Source organism: Hyla sarda, chromosome 7, assembly GCF_029499605.1.
Source record: "Hyla sarda isolate aHylSar1 chromosome 7, aHylSar1.hap1, whole genome shotgun sequence".
NCBI lineage: Eukaryota > Metazoa > Chordata > Amphibia > Anura > Hylidae > Hyla > Hyla sarda.
Window position 1 is genome coordinate 88,651,461 of NC_079195.1, and position 16,045 is coordinate 88,667,505.

The following is a 16,045-nucleotide window of genomic DNA, read 5'->3' on the forward strand; positions in this document are numbered from 1 at the left end:
TTTCTAAAGTGCTAGCAATATGATGTTGATAAATGCAGATAATCCGGAATATACTGCTAATCTAGCAAATGTGATGTGGAATGAAAAATCAAATGAAAATTCAGTCTCTAGGTTGGTCTAGATTATGCTGCCCATAGTCTATAGATAAATGGACATGCGTTTTCTCACCGTGACAGCTGGTCCTGTACTGCGACGGGCCGAAGATGGTATATTCCGCAAGTGTGTGTGGGCAGTGTGATCCTCCCGAGCCTGTTGTGAGTTGAGCTCCAGCAAGAGACTCCCAGGTAAACGGTCCACAATAGTAGTTTACAGCCGTTCTGGTGTCGGACCTTTCTCCTTGATGCAAAAACAGGACACTCGTGGAGCTGGCAACGATCTTTGCTTTACGCCCAGTCGGTGTGGATTTGAAGTTATTGCGGCAGGTGCAGTAGACGGCTTATTTCAATTGTAGAATATCGGCTTCGATCCAGGGAATGCGTCTAGATATCGCTCTGTTCAGACTGTAAGCCTAGACGCGTTTCAGGGTGCTAAAATCGACCCCTTCCTCAGTAGGCGAATTGAATCTATTCTATTCAATTCGCCTGTTGTCTGAGCAGAGCAGGGGAACCGTCGGTGACCAGTGCCGGAGTTCACCCACCAACGGAGGCGGCAGCGGACGGCGATCAGTGGTGATCGGCAGCGGCGATGATGGGGGCTGGCTCCCTGGTGCAGACTACAGAAGCCGCTGAGTTGCTTAGCAACATCTGGAGGGCTACAGTTTGAGACCACTATACAGTGGTCTCTAAACTGTAGACCTCCAGATGTTGCAAAACTACTACTCCCAGTATGCTGTGATTTGTAGTTTTGCAACAGCTGGAAGACTACAGTTTGGAAATCACTGTGCAGTGGTCTCTAAACTGCGGCCCTCTAGATCTTGCAAAACTGCAACTGCCATGCCCACACAGCAGTTTGCTGTCTGGGCATGCTGGGATTTGTAGTTTTGCAACATCTGGAGGGCCAAAGTTTGGAGATCACTGTGCAGTTGTCTCTAAACTGTGACCCTTCAGATCTTGCAAAACTACAACTTCCCATGCCCAAACAGCGGTCTTGGCATGCTGGGAGTTGTAGTTGCGTACCTCCAGCTGTTGCATAACTACATCTCCTTCGGGAATCAGTACATGCTGGGAGTTGTAGTTTTGCAACAGCTGGAGGCACACTGGTTGGAAAATACTGAGTTAGGTAACAGAACCTAACTGAAGGTTTTAGAACCAGTGTGCCTCCAGCTGTTGCAAAACTACAACTCCCAGCATGCACGGTCTGTCAGTGCATGCTGGGAGTTGAAGTTTTGCAACAGCTGGAGGCTTGCCCCCCCACCCCCGGTGAATGTACAGGGTACATTTACACAGGCGGGTTTACAGTGAGCTTCTTGATGTAAGCCCTGCCTGTGCGAATGTACCCTAAAAACACTACACTACCACAAAATAAAGGGTAAAACACTACATATACACCCCCTTACACTGTCCCCCGCCCAATAAAAATGAAAACGTATCGCACTTCAACGGAGCCTCCAGCTGTTGCAAAACAACCACTCCCAGCACTGGCGTAGAATACCACTATGTCCACCCCTATGCAATCCCTAATTTAGTTGTCAAATGCGCATGGCACTCTCTCGGAGCCCAGTCGTATTTCAATGAAACAGTTTAGGACCACATATAGGCTATTTCCATAATCGGGAGCAATTGCACTACACATTTTGGGGCCTTTTTTTCCTTTTACCCCTTATGAAAAGGAAAAGTTGGGGCAGCCTGTTAGTGTTGCCCCATATTTTTTATTTCCACAAGAGGTAAAAGGAAAAAAAAGACCCCCAAAATCCGCACCACAATTTCTCCTTAGTACGGAAATACCCCATATGTGGGTGTAAAATGCTCTGCGGGTGCACAACATGGCTTAGGAGTGAGAGCGCACCATGTACAGTTGAGGCCTAAATTGGTGATATTCACAGGGGTGGCTGATTTTACAGCTGTTCTGACATAAACGCAAAAAAAAAATACCCACGTCTGACCACATTTTAGAAACTACACCCCTCACGAAATGTAATAAGGGGTATAGTGAGCCTTAACACCCCACAGGTGTTTGACGCATTTTCGGTAAAGTTGGATGGCAAAATGAAGAAATCTTTTTCTTTTCACTAAAATGCTGGTGTTACCCCAATAATTTTTTTATGTATATAAATTTATTTTATTTTAATAGCACAAAAAAGACACACACAAAAAAAAAACCTCAATCTCAATAAACACAATATAAACACAATATATCCCACCTCCCTCACCCACCTATGCCAGAAGGAGAAAGAAAAAAAGAGAGAGAAAATGAAATATATATAAAATTTCCTCTTCCACATCACTCTACCCATTCTCCCCAGACAGATCTGAAACCATTTAATCTTTTCCTAGACCTACCAGCTCTCCATTCCTTATATTTGCAAATTTTTTGGACCAAACCCTCCCATTCGGTTACACTTGGACCCCTGTTACCAAAAAGCCCCCTCAAAACTACCACCTTAGCTAGCATAAACATACGATTTAATAATTCTCGACTCTTCTTAATCTGACTCGTCTCCAAGAATGACCTCCAACTCCAACCAGTCTTTCTCTAAGTTAAATTTATTTCCGATTTTTCGAAATACCATACACCAGAATACCTTGACCTTTGGACAAGCCCATAATAAATCCGCATCCTGTGTGTCACATTTAGGACAAACTGCGCTCTTCCAACAACATATCTTTTTTAATTGAATCGGGGAATAGTACACATGATATAATATTCTTAATTACATAACTTGATATCTTTTATTAATAGAACATGTATAAACGTTCTTCAATATACCATTCCATACTTCCCAAGAAATCGGACCAAGTACCTCTTCCCACCTCCTTTTTTTATTTTCCTGAAACTTATCTGGAATAGTTCTAAGAAGTAACCTATATATGTGTTTTAACTTCCCTCCCCCTACAATATCCATATATTCTACCACCAAGTGTGTAGATAATTTGAATTTACCCTTCATTTCAGTGCATCTATAAGCTTCACTTAATTGAAGATACCAAAATTTATGTTCCCTTCTCAATCCATATTCACCTTTTAGTGTTTCCAAACTTTTAATCTTCCCATTCTGAAAGGGCTGTGCCATATATTTAATCCCTCTACCTACCCAAAAATCACTCCCTATCCCTTTAAAATGTTCAGTGATTATTATCCCATAATATCGTGTTACTTATACTATCCTTGATATTACATCTTTTCCTAACTTTTTGCCAAGCTTTCCTAAAAAGTTCTAACAGTGAAATGTGCCCTAAATCCTTCCCTACTGGGAGACCTGCTTCAACAAATAAAAATAAAAAACTCTCATATTGCCCCCTATAAGCCTCGAATATATCCCCCCAAAGTGCTTCACTCCACCCTCGTCTAATGTTTTGGAGGTTTTTAGCCAAATAATACAACTTGAATTCTGGCACTCCCCCCCTTCCCCTTCCAAATAAACCTACCTATTATATATATATATATATATATATATATATATATATATATATATATATATATATATATATATATATATATATATATTAGAGAGGGAGTTTAACCCAAGCATCAACTTTTTTCCTAAGCTGGCTCACTAATTTATTGAGATAAAGAAATTATTTGATGCAGACAGTTTAATTCCCAAGTAATCCATACATTTGTCCTCATTCAAAACTTTAACATCCATCCCCCCTTTTATATTCCCAGGGACCAATGGCAATAAGGATGATTTGGCCCAATTTATTTTAAGGCCAGATACCTTCCCAAATTCTTCAATGACCCTGATTGCTTCGGGGACTCCTAAATACGCATTCTCTAAAAACAAAAGAATGTCATCAGTGTACATTAGAAATTTCTCTCCTACTCCTTTAATCCCGAATCCCCTAAAATCCTTCGCCTTTTTAAGCTTCATTGCCAGTGTTTCCAAAAAAATGACAAACAACATAGGCAAAAGCGGACAGCCCTGCCTGGTGCCCCTCCCTATAGTAACATAAGATGATAGAGTTCCATTTATTGTAATTCTAGCCCTGGAGTTTTTATATAATAACTTAAGCCATTTAACCATCTCCCCCTCAATACCAAATTTACCAAGAACCTTCCACAAAAAATTCCACTCCACCCTGTCAAATGCCTTCATAGCATCCAATGACAGGGCAGAGCGGAAAGGGGAGGAGCCAAACTGCATGTTAACCATTGAACGGACCAAATTATTACGGATTGAGCGTCCCGGAACAAATCCGGTTTGCTCTACCCCTACTAAATCAGAGAGATGAGGCGACAATCTTCTAGCCAAGAGTTTCGCCAAAATTTTCGCATCCGAATTTATCAAAGATATGGGACGATAAGAATCTATTTTTGTACTGTCTTTACCTTTCTTTAGTATTAAAACAATTTTTGTTTCTGACATTGAAGGGGGAAGTTCACCCCCCCCCCCCCCTCAAAGCCTCCCCCAATACCACACACAGGACAGGTAACAAGACTTCCTTATATTCTCTATAAACCGAATAGGGTAGTCCATCTAAACCTGGGGCTGAGGAGGTCGAACATCCCTCTAAAGCCTTTTCCAACTCTTCTACCTTAATCTGTTTATTTAAGTTTTCAAGAGTGAAGTTTTACAACAGGTAGATCTATCTCCTCTAGGTATGTCTCTATCTCATTATCCACTGAAAGCTGCTCTGAGCTATAAAGTTCCTGATAGTAATCTAAGGCTATCTTTTGTATCTCCTCCTGCGATGTTTGGATGTTACCATTCTCATCTTTTAGTGCCAGAATATCACTTCTTTCCCTTTGGGCCCTAACAATGTTGGCCAGCAGTCTCCTGTGGCGAGCTCCTTCTACAAAGTCCCTCTGTCCTGAAAAAAAATACCTTATGTTGTGCTTTCTCTAAATAATGGTTTGATAGATTTTCTTGCTCTGATTTTAACTTATTAAAGTGCTCTTCAGATCGGTCTGCCTCATACCCCTCCTCGGCCTCCCTAACCTTTTCCCTCAAATTCTGTTCCACCCTATTAAATTTCCTCTTTGCCCTTTGTATCTCCCTATAAAGAATGCCCCTTAATACTGCTTTGAGGGTGTCCCACACTATCGGGGAAGGAGCTAAGTTTTTATTAAATTCCTAACATTCCCAAAGTTCTTTAACAATTTCTTCTTTCCCTCCTATCAAATTCGGGACATAGAATAAGGCGAGGACTATTTCCCAATCAAAAATTTTGGCATGAATAAACACATATTGCCCCCTTTGATCTACGTTAAAAAAAAAAAACATATTAAATCGGTGTAGCCTTGTGTATATAAACGGAGACACCTGCTGAGTAACTAGAGGCCGAAGCGTGAAACTCCACTTGGGCCCATCGTCTGGAGATCTTCACCTCAGATTCTTTGGTAACATGGGATTTGACTAGGCAGACAATAGCGGGCAAATATTTCTGAACCCTATCAAAAATGGCCACTCTCTTTCGTCGCTCCGCCATTCCCCTCACATTCCAGAAAAATATTTTTAATTTATCCCTACTAAACATATATATTTACCAAGAGAAAAAGAAAGAGAAAAAAAAAAGGGAACCCTTCCCCCTCTGGCTGACCCCTCCCCCTCTCCCTTCCCCACTCATGACCTGCTAACATTAGCGGGTCTCTATCCTCCATCAAACAGCCTCCCCCCTCCCCCCCTCAACATAGATTTACTACACCTTTCCTCTGCCCGTTTCGGATGGGACAGACCCGTGACACCAGGGTCCATCCCACCCGAAAACGTGCCGAAAACTCTTAAAATCAATCCTTTTATCCCTTCCTAAGTAAAAACAAAATAAAAAATAGCCAGCACAACAACCTAATACACAGGTGCCCGCTGCTGTGGCAAATACAAAATGTACAAAAAAGAAAGTTGCAACAGCACTCTTGGTCAAAAAATGGAGGCTCTTAGCGCACTTTTTGATCAAAATGTGTCCCCCCATCCACCATGCGGAGGTGGCCTCATTTCGGATGGGAACCTAACATGATAACTCACCTCTGCTGTGCATATAGCCTCTGACTGTGACTGTGGGACACATTTTCATCAAAAAGTGCGCTAAGAGCCTCCATTTTTTGACCAAGAGTGATGTTGCCACTTTCTTTTTTTTACATTTTATCCCCTCCTGATCCAGCCAATTTCCCGCCTCTATACAATCTGTAAAAAACAATACTTTATCCTGATACAGCACTCGTAATTTTGCCGGGAATAACAATGAGAACTGGACTTTAGCTACTGCCAACTGTCTCTTTATGTCTCTGAACGAAGCCCGTTTAATTTGAGTGGCCCAGCATAATCAGGATATCTAAATACTTTGGATCCATTACATAGAAGCTGACCCCGCTCACGTGCCTTCTGAATTATAATATCTCGATCATTAGAACTGATAAGCTTAGCTATAATAGTCCTCGGGAGGGACCTGGACGGGGGCCTCCTAGTCGGGACCCGATGGACCCTTTCTAGCCCAAACGTAACAGATAAATCTAATTGCCCGATAAATTTCTTCAACCAAGTGGAGCAAAAGGTTCTAATATCTCAATTTTCAACATCCTCTGGGAACCCCACCATTCTGATTTTAGCTCTCCTTGATCTGTCCTCGAGGTCAATAACTTTCATCTTCAGCTCCCCCACTTCTTTGCTTAATGCTTTAGAGTCCTCTATCAAGACTGAGACATTTTTCTCTACTACGGGAGAGTTTTTTCAATTGCTTTGGTGCGGCCACAAATTTTCTTCATCTCATCTCTAATTATAGAGAGGTCCGAGGCCAAGGTTCCGACCTGTATATGAAGGTCAGCTAGTGACTGATTACACCTCTGGACTTCTTCAAGGATTTTCTCTATGTTCGATTTTTTACCTCCTCCCGTTTCATCCTCCCCTCAATCAGAAACATCTTGCAATACAGAGTATCAGGAGCCTGATATCTCAGTTCTAGTTTAGGTGGGCAAGGTTTTATTACTTCTCGTTTTAGACCACACTGGGGATGCCTTCACAAACTTTTTGATTTTGCCAGCCCCGGTAACTCCCTTAGGGGAGACAGATCTTCGGGCATTAAGTTTAGGGGACATATTTTACCAGAGTCCCTTCTTCCCTCTAGCTGTATATTGCAGAAAGCCTAAGGGAGGGAAGGGGGGGGGGGACACATCCAAAACAGACACTTAAATCTTTAGTAACCATCATCCTTATCTTCCCTTCAAATCTATCCTCCCCCCGCGTACCTCCAACCTCTGTGACCACACTCATGAATCCAGGACAGAATAACTGTAGTCCGGCCGTTTCGCTGCAACTTCCCAGGTTCTCTGTCTCTGGACCGCTGTTATCAGAAGCGGGGGAACAACATATGAGGATTTATCCAAAGGCTGGGGATCCCAATCTAGCTGTGGCCTTAACCTGTTGTACCTTGTCCCGCTCCCTCCCCCCCTCCATCTGTATGACCACCCATCCCCCCGAAGAGGGCCCCCCCCACAAAGAAAGGGAGGGGGGAGGGCCCCCCACAAAGAAAGGGAGGCCCCCCCCCCTGAGGAGGGGGAACGGAAGGGGAGCCGGAAAAACCAACCCCCCAAAACACTCCCAGTGAATCCCTAATCCCACCCAGATGTAGAGCAGACCTCCCCGCTCCCTATCCCTCCCAAAAAAATGGGGGGGAGGGGGGGCAACCCCACCGGAGGGAAGGAGAGGAGATAAGACAAAAGGAAAAGCCAGCACCCCCCCACACAGAACCAAACCAGCAGCTTCACTGCACATTAACCCAGCATTGATCCCCCCCACCCCTTCACACCGTCGCCGCATCAGCCACCATCCGACAGCGATGGCCGGGGGGGGGGGGGGGGGGTAAGGGACAAAACACACCCAGTCATATTCGATCTGCCCGGGTCCTCCCCCGGCAGAATGTCGCATACCGTGACGGCGTCTCACCCTCTCCAGCCGACGGCTCCGAGTGTCAGGCGCTCCGCCGGAATAGGAAGTCCCGGGCATGTGACCTCCACTCTGGTCACGTGACTTCTTCATCACCCGACGGGGAAAGGAAAGCGCTGGTCCTCGCTGGGGGTAAGTCGGGAGGAGGCGGGGGGAGGAGGAGAGGAGCACAGAGGGGGGAAGCAGATGGGGAGAGAGCCAAGCTCCTTGCCCCAATACTGAACCTCGCCAATTTCCCCTCCAAAGTCTCACCACATGGAGCATCAGTAAATCCATAGGCCCAGCTATACTTCGGGCACATCAAGGCAAAGTCCACGAGGGGACACACATCAGGCTACGGCATCCATCCACCACGTTCCCTCAGGAGCAGTCATCAGCGGCGGCAGAATAAAGCCTCTCTAGGTGCAGCTCGACTTCAGCACCTCCAGAGAAATCCATGGTGGCCAGGAAGCGCAGACAGGGGGAGGTAGGTAGGTAGGGAGCAGGGATTAGGAGCGGCCTCACGCAGCCCTGCTACGCCATGATGTTACCCAAAATTTTTCATTTTCAATGGGAAAAAAGCCCCCCAAAATTTGTAACCCAATGTCTTCTGAGTGAGATCATACCCCATATGTGGATGTAAATTGCTCTCCTGGCGAACTATAATGCTCTGAAGTGAAGGAGCGCCATTGGGCTTTTGAAGAGAAAATTGGTCCAGAATTGAAGGCCACATGTGTTTATAAAGCCCCATTGTGCCAGAACAATTGACCCCCCCCCCACATGTGACACCATTTTGGAAACTACACCCCTCACAGAATGTAATAAGGGGTGCAGTGAGCATTTACGCCCCACAGGTGTCTGTCAGATTTTTGGAACAGTGGTCCGTAAAAATGAAAAATTTAATTTTTCATTTGCACAGCCCACTGTTCCAAAGATCTGTCAAACGCCAGTGGGGTGTAAATGCTCACTGCACCCCTTACTTAATTCTGTGATGGGTGTAGTTTCCAAAATGGGGTAACATGTGGGTGGTCCACTGTTCTGGCACCACAGAAGGCTTTGTAAATGCACATGGCCCCCCGACTTCCATTCCAAACAAATTCTCTCTACAAAAGCTCAATGGCGCTCCTTCTCTCCTGAGCATTGTAGTGCACCAGCAGATCACTTGACGTCCACACATGGGGTATTTACATACTCAGAAGAAATGGGGTTACAAATTTTGGGGGGCATTTTCTCCTATCACCACTTGTAAAAATTTAAAATTGGGGGGAAAACCAGGATTTCTGTGAAATTTTTTTTCTCATTTACACATCCGACTTTAACAAAAAGTCTTCAAACACCTGTTGGGCGTTAAAGCTCACTGTACCCCTTATTATGTTCCTTGAGGGGTGTAGTTTGCAAAATAGTAGGCCATGTGTGTTTTTTTTTTTTGCTGTTCTGGCACCATAGGGGCTTTTTAAATGTGACATGCCCCCTAAAAACCATTTCAGCAAAATTTGCTTTCCAAATAGTTTCCAAAATGGGGTCACATGTTGGGGGTCCACTGTTCTGGCAGCAAGGAGGGCTTTGTAAACGCACATGGCCCCTGACTTCCATTCCAAACAAATTCACTCTCCAAAAGCTCAATGGCGCTCCTCCTCTTCTGAGCATTGTAGTTCGCCTGCAGAGCATCTTACATCCCAACATGGGGTATTTCCATACTCAGAAGAGATGGGGTTACAAGTATTGGGGCATTTTCTCCCATTACCCTTTGTAAAAATGGTAAATTAGGGGGAAAAACTGCAGTCTAGTGAAAACATTTTTTTTTTCATTTACACATCCGACTTTAATGAAATGTCATCAAGCACCTGTGTTAAGGCTCACTGGACTCCTTGTGACGTTCCTTGAGGGGTGTAGTTTCCAAAATAGTAGACATGTGCAATTCGGTTCGGCACGAATGTCTAATTTACCGAATTTTACCATTTTCAGGCATTTGGACCGATCCGAATTCCATTCCCGAATAGCCACGATAATACGAATAGCAAACTAACGAATGCATTCGTTATTTCCCGAATGCATGTGGTAAATAACGAATGCATTCGTTATGCATAAATGAACGTAAAGAATTCATTCTAATAACAAAAATTATAAAAAGGATACGGTTTGATTTTTCGGATACATTCGGTATTCGGGTACATTTGGTAAATCTTTTTATTTTTTTTGGACTTTAGCGATCCTAAAAAATTATGGAGATACCTTTTTTTAAAAAATTTTGTAGGGTACCATAAAAAAATAATAATAAAAAAGATACAGTAGTGATGGAAAAATTGTATCTAATGAAATGTATCTTTTTCTATTATGAAATGTTTAGTCATTTTTAAACAGGGATCAATTTATGTGGGCGGGTAAAGCACTAAAAATGTAGCCGATAATAATAAAAATGTAGTGTGTGCGTGTTTTTCACTTTCTTATTTATTTTTTTAAGTAGTACTACTACTCCCAGCATGGAACACACTCTTCCATGATGGGAGTAGTAGTTACCTGTACTAATTGACAGATTGCCCGGGTCCCTTGCGATCCTCTTGTATAATGCATAGATGAGGCGGCAGCTCTTCTATGGTCCCCTGCACTCACGTATATATACAAATATTCATATTTCCCGCAGAGAGCTGTGATTGGCCAGATGGTTCCAGCCAATCACAGCTCTCTGTGAGAAATAGGAATATGTGTATATATACGGCCATGCAGGGGACCATAGGAGAGCGGCCGCCGCATCCATACATTATACAGGAGCATCACCACGGTTGTCAGGAGTGATACCCGCAGTGATCTTTCCTTAACTACAAGTACTACTACTCCCAACATGGAGTACACTCTGCTCCATGTATACTCGCTGTGATATGTCTATTAATGCAGGTACTACAGCTCCCAGCGTGGAGCAGAGCGTGCTCCATGTTGGGAGTATTAGTACCTGCAGTAAGGGACAGATCCCAGCGGATGTCACACCCGCTGCGATCGTCCTTATGTGAATGTCGGGATCAGCTGTTCTCAGGGCTACAGAGCCAGGAGAACAGCTGACACTGAGCGGTAGTTATACATCGTATATCTACTGCCCAGCAAGAACTGACAGTGAGCCTGCAATGTGTATACAGTATATATGCTGTATATAATGTGTATACAATATGCTGGCTCACTTAACTCCTTGCTGAGCTGTGCGCTATGCGCAAGCCCAGCAAGGAAAGAGTTAACTTACACTGCTGGACAGTGTAGGTTAACCCTTTGGGCGGTATTCACTATATACAGCTATCTATAGATAGCTGTATATAGTGTATACAGAAGACGAAGTCCGCTTACTTCCCTCGAGTACTGGGCAGGTCCGTGTAGCTCCGCCCCTAGTGATGACGTTATTAGGGGCGGAGCTACAGAAGGGAACAAGGCTAGTTAATCTGAAGCTCTGTTCACATTGTCCGTTTTGTATAATGTGAACAGACCCTTCTGGCAGTGTCTACCCAGACAGGGAGACTCCAGCTGTTGCTAAACTACAACTCCCAGCATGCCCAGACAGCCAAAGGCTGTCTGGGCATGCTGGGAGTTGTAGTTTTGCACCAATTGGTGGCTCCCTGTTTGGGTAGACATTGCATCATGGGTGCTCTCCCCAGCGGACAGCGCCAAAAATTTCATAACCATTTTTTTGTGTTTTTTTTCTTCTTGTTTCAGATCCATGTATTCAGAGGATTACTGCAGATTCGATGGATTACGGCGGATTATTTTCTTTTTCTTTTAATAAAATGGTTAACGAGGGCTGTGGGGGAGTGTTTTTTTAAATAAAATAATTTTTCCAATGTGTTGTGTTTTTTTTTTATATTGAATTTTCAGGCTTAGTAGTGGAAGCTGGTCTTATTGACTGAATCCATTACTAAACCAGGGCTTAGTGCTAGCCCCAAAAACAGCTAGCGCTAACCCCAATTATTACCCCGGTACCCACCGCCACAGGGGTGTCGGGAAGAGCTGGTACCAACAGGCCCAGAGCGTCAAAAAGGGCGCTCCATGGACTAGGTGGTAACAGGCTGGCATTATTTAGGCTGGGGAGGGCCAGTAACAATGGTCCTCGCCCACCCTGGTAACATCAGGCTGTTGCTGTTTGGTTGGTATTGTGCTGAGAATGAAAATACGAGGAACACTATGCGTTTTTTATTTTTTTATTTAAATAAATAAATAAAAAACACATAGGGTTCCCCGTATTTTCATTCTCAGCACCATACCAACCAAACAGCAAAAAGGGTACACCATGCTTTTTTTTTTTTATAAGCAGCCTGGTACAAACCAAGCAGAAGCAGTCTAGTATTACCAGAGTGGGAAGGGCCAAGGATTTTGATTCTTTCCAACCTTATAACACCAATCTGTAGCCACCCAGATCATTAATAATTCTGCTCCCCATCTGATGGTGTCCTAACTTACAAATCTATTAATCTGAAAAAAAATGTACTAAATCAATGAATGAAAAGGATACCAAAATGAGATGTGAGCAAGCCCTCAGCCATAACTATTGTATGAAACTGTTAATTTATTTCTCTTAGTAAGCAAAAGGAGACATCAGTACAATTGTCATGAATAGGTAGGGAGCAGTTTAGACTTATTCTCGTCTCAACCACTGTCAGTGGGCAATGGTCCCTACTCTCACTATGCACTTGGGGTATAAAAGGGGAGGTCTAATAGGCCAGGTCAGCAACACATGGAAAAAATTTGAATACCATAGGGCATACCAGGTACAAGCCAGAGGGTCAAAACCAAGAGGAAGCAAAATTCACAGGCAGAAGCATGGTCAGGTAAAAGTAAGTTCAGGTCAGGAACACAGGAATTCAAGGAACACTAATAATGTGTGGAACCACAATTACAGGTGACACAGCAGATGTTCATTTAAATGTTCCGACAGGTGTGAGTGGCGGCATTGCAGCTGAATGGTCCAGCATTCCCATCTCCTGATCACATTACACAGTGACAAACGCCAGGACAATGTGAGTAAATAGAACATCATCACTATGTTGCAAAAAGGCCATGCTACATATTATGACAGGTAAATGGTGTTTTTCTGCCAATGTAATTAGGACTCAGGCAAATCATATTTATATTTAAAAAAATGGATGTGGAAAACTCAGCATGACTCAAGCCTAACAAGCTTACATTTGTAAAATCAATTGGACAAAATGTCACCTTTGTATGTAGTCAATGATCTTCACAACATAATAATAGATTTTTAAATCTGTTTTTCCTAATGCTCAGTGTGACATGATAAATCACCACGGATTACAATCAATTCTTATATCTTTACAGTGTTTGGTCTGACAGGATCAATCACTGCTATAGGATGGTATCTTGCCATCAGTTTAAAAGAAGAATAACACAATTAGCAGAAGAAATGGAGCAGCAGAAATGAACACAGATTGACTCGGAGAAGACACAACGATAAAGTAATGAAGAGAGACCACACAGTAAAATCAAACATTCGCAAGTGCTTTACTTATCTCCAATGGGCTGAATGAAAAATATCTGATGTTATTAACTCATAAAGTATACTGAAGTGTTATATGTGCATCTGTAACGTGCTTCTGAACGTATGACTATAATAAGCTCATGTCCCCTGCTATTTTAATTATCCGTTAAGCTTTTGCATATACTACATAATAGCTTGCTACAATATAGCTATGCTGATTCTGTTCCATGTCTTCTTGTGGTTGTCAATTTTTGTGTTGTTTTGGTTGTTTAAGAAAATTATATAAAGGATATTCATAGGGGTTATAATTAGAGATGGGCGAATTTTTCAAAAATGTTCTAAATGTTCAAAATCGCTATTCCCCTTAACGACGCTAGAGGTAAATGTACATCCTGGTGAGCTGCTACTTAACGCACCAGGATGTACATTTATGTCCTATACATAACCACGAGCATCAGAGCGATGCTCGCGTCATGCGCGGCAGGTCCTGGCTGCAGGGACCCGCCTGTAATGGTGGACATCCGCGATGTCTGCCATTAACCCCTCAGATGCCGTGATCAATACAGATCACAGCATCTGCGGCAGTGCAGCATTTTGAATTGATGATCGGATCGCCCGTAGCGCTGCCGCGGCGATCCGATCAGCCAGCATGGCAGCCGGAGGTCCCCTCACCTGCCTCCGCTGTCTCCCACAGGTCTTCTGCTCTGGTCTGCGATCGAGCAGACCAGAGCAGAAGATGACCGATAATACTGATCAGTGCTATGTCTTATGCATAGCACTGAACAGTATTAGCAATCGAATGATAGCTATAAATAGTCCCCTATGGGGACTATTAAAGTGTAAAAATAAAAGTAAAAAAAGTTAAAAAAAAGTTAAAAAAAATTTGAAAACCCCCTCCCCCAAAAAAACGTAAATGATCCCATTTTCCCTATTTCACCCCCAGAAAATGTAAAAAAAAATATTTTATATACATATTTGGTATCGCCGCCTGTGTAAATATCCCAACCATTAAAATAATATGTTAATGATACCGTACAGTGAACAGCGTGAAAGTAAAAAAAAAATCCAAATTAGCTGCTTTTTTTTAAAACATTTTATTCCCAAATATATTTATATAAAATGTATTAGAAGTTTTATATAAGCAAATATGGTATCAGTAAAAAGTAAAGATCATGGTGCAAAAAATGAGCTCTCATACCGGCGCTTAAACGGGAAAATGAAAAAGTTATAGGTCTTCAAAATATGGGGATTTTAAACGTACTAATTTGGTTAAACAATTAGCAATTTTTTTAAGCGCAACAGTAATAGAAAAGTATGTTATCATGGGTATAATTTTAATCGTATTGATCCAAAGAATAAAGAACACATGTAATTTTTTCCGTAAATTGTACGGTGTGAAAACAAAACCTTCCAAAATTTGCTAAATTGCGTTTTTCTTTTTAATTTCCCCACACAAATAGTATTTGTTTGGTTGTGTTCTACATTTTATGGTAAAGTGAGTGATGGCAGTACAACGAACAACTGGTTGCGCAAAAACCAAGCCCTCATACTAGTCTGTGGATGAAAATATAAAAGAGTTATGATTTTTTGAAGGCGAGGAGGAAAAAATGAAAATGTAAAAATAAAATTGTCTGAGTCCTTAAGGCCCAAATGGGCTGAGTACTTAAGGGGTTAAAAATGGCTATTTCCAGTCTACAGGGAGCCTCAATAGGGGCGTAGAACACTTTGCCTTGCCGTAAAACGCATAGGGAGTGTCCTGGGGTAGTGAAATAATACTGTTATTCAGTATGACATGCAAATTACAAGCGTCACTATTAGAATCGCTGCCGCAGAGCAGCAAAATGACATAGTAACATAGTTCAAAGGTTGAAAAAATACCAGGGTCCATCAAGTTCATCCTATAACCCTAATAAATCCCTACTGAGTTGTTACAGAGGATGGTAAAAGAAAAAAACCCTCATCTTAGTGGTAAAAATTGCTTCCCGACTCCAAATATGGCAGTCAGAATAAATCCCTGGACCAACCTTCTGTCCCTATAAGTCTAGAAGCCATAACCAGCAATGTTATTATTCTCCAAAAATGCATCCAGACCCCTTTTGAACTCTTTTACCAAGTTCACCATGACCACCTCCTCTGGCAGAGAGTTCCATAGTCTCACTGCTCTTACAGTAAAGAACTCCCGTCTGTGCTGGTGTAGAAACCTTCTTTCCTCAAGAAGTAAAGGATGCCCCCATGTTATGGATACAGTCCATAATTATATAATTATAGATTGCCAACCTTCTAATAAAAATAATTATGTAAATGTTCATAAAATATTTTGTATCAGATAGCAGCCAATGACCAAAGTCAATATAGTAGTTCTGATCTAATTTAGCAGCCACAGTGGTTAGAATTGTTCATCACATGAAGCCAATGTAGGTGTATTGGCAACAAAATAGATACAAAGTGTCTGTTAAATGTAGCAGATGAGATGAGCGATACAGTTATAACTTCCACTTTACTTCAAAGAGAGCCGTTTAGTGTAAATAAGAACGATAACAGTATTTGGACATTCAGAGCGGTACCTTGTTTGAAGTCTTCACCGTATTGCACGGCAGCTGACCGTCTCTGGAGCGGCAGACTCC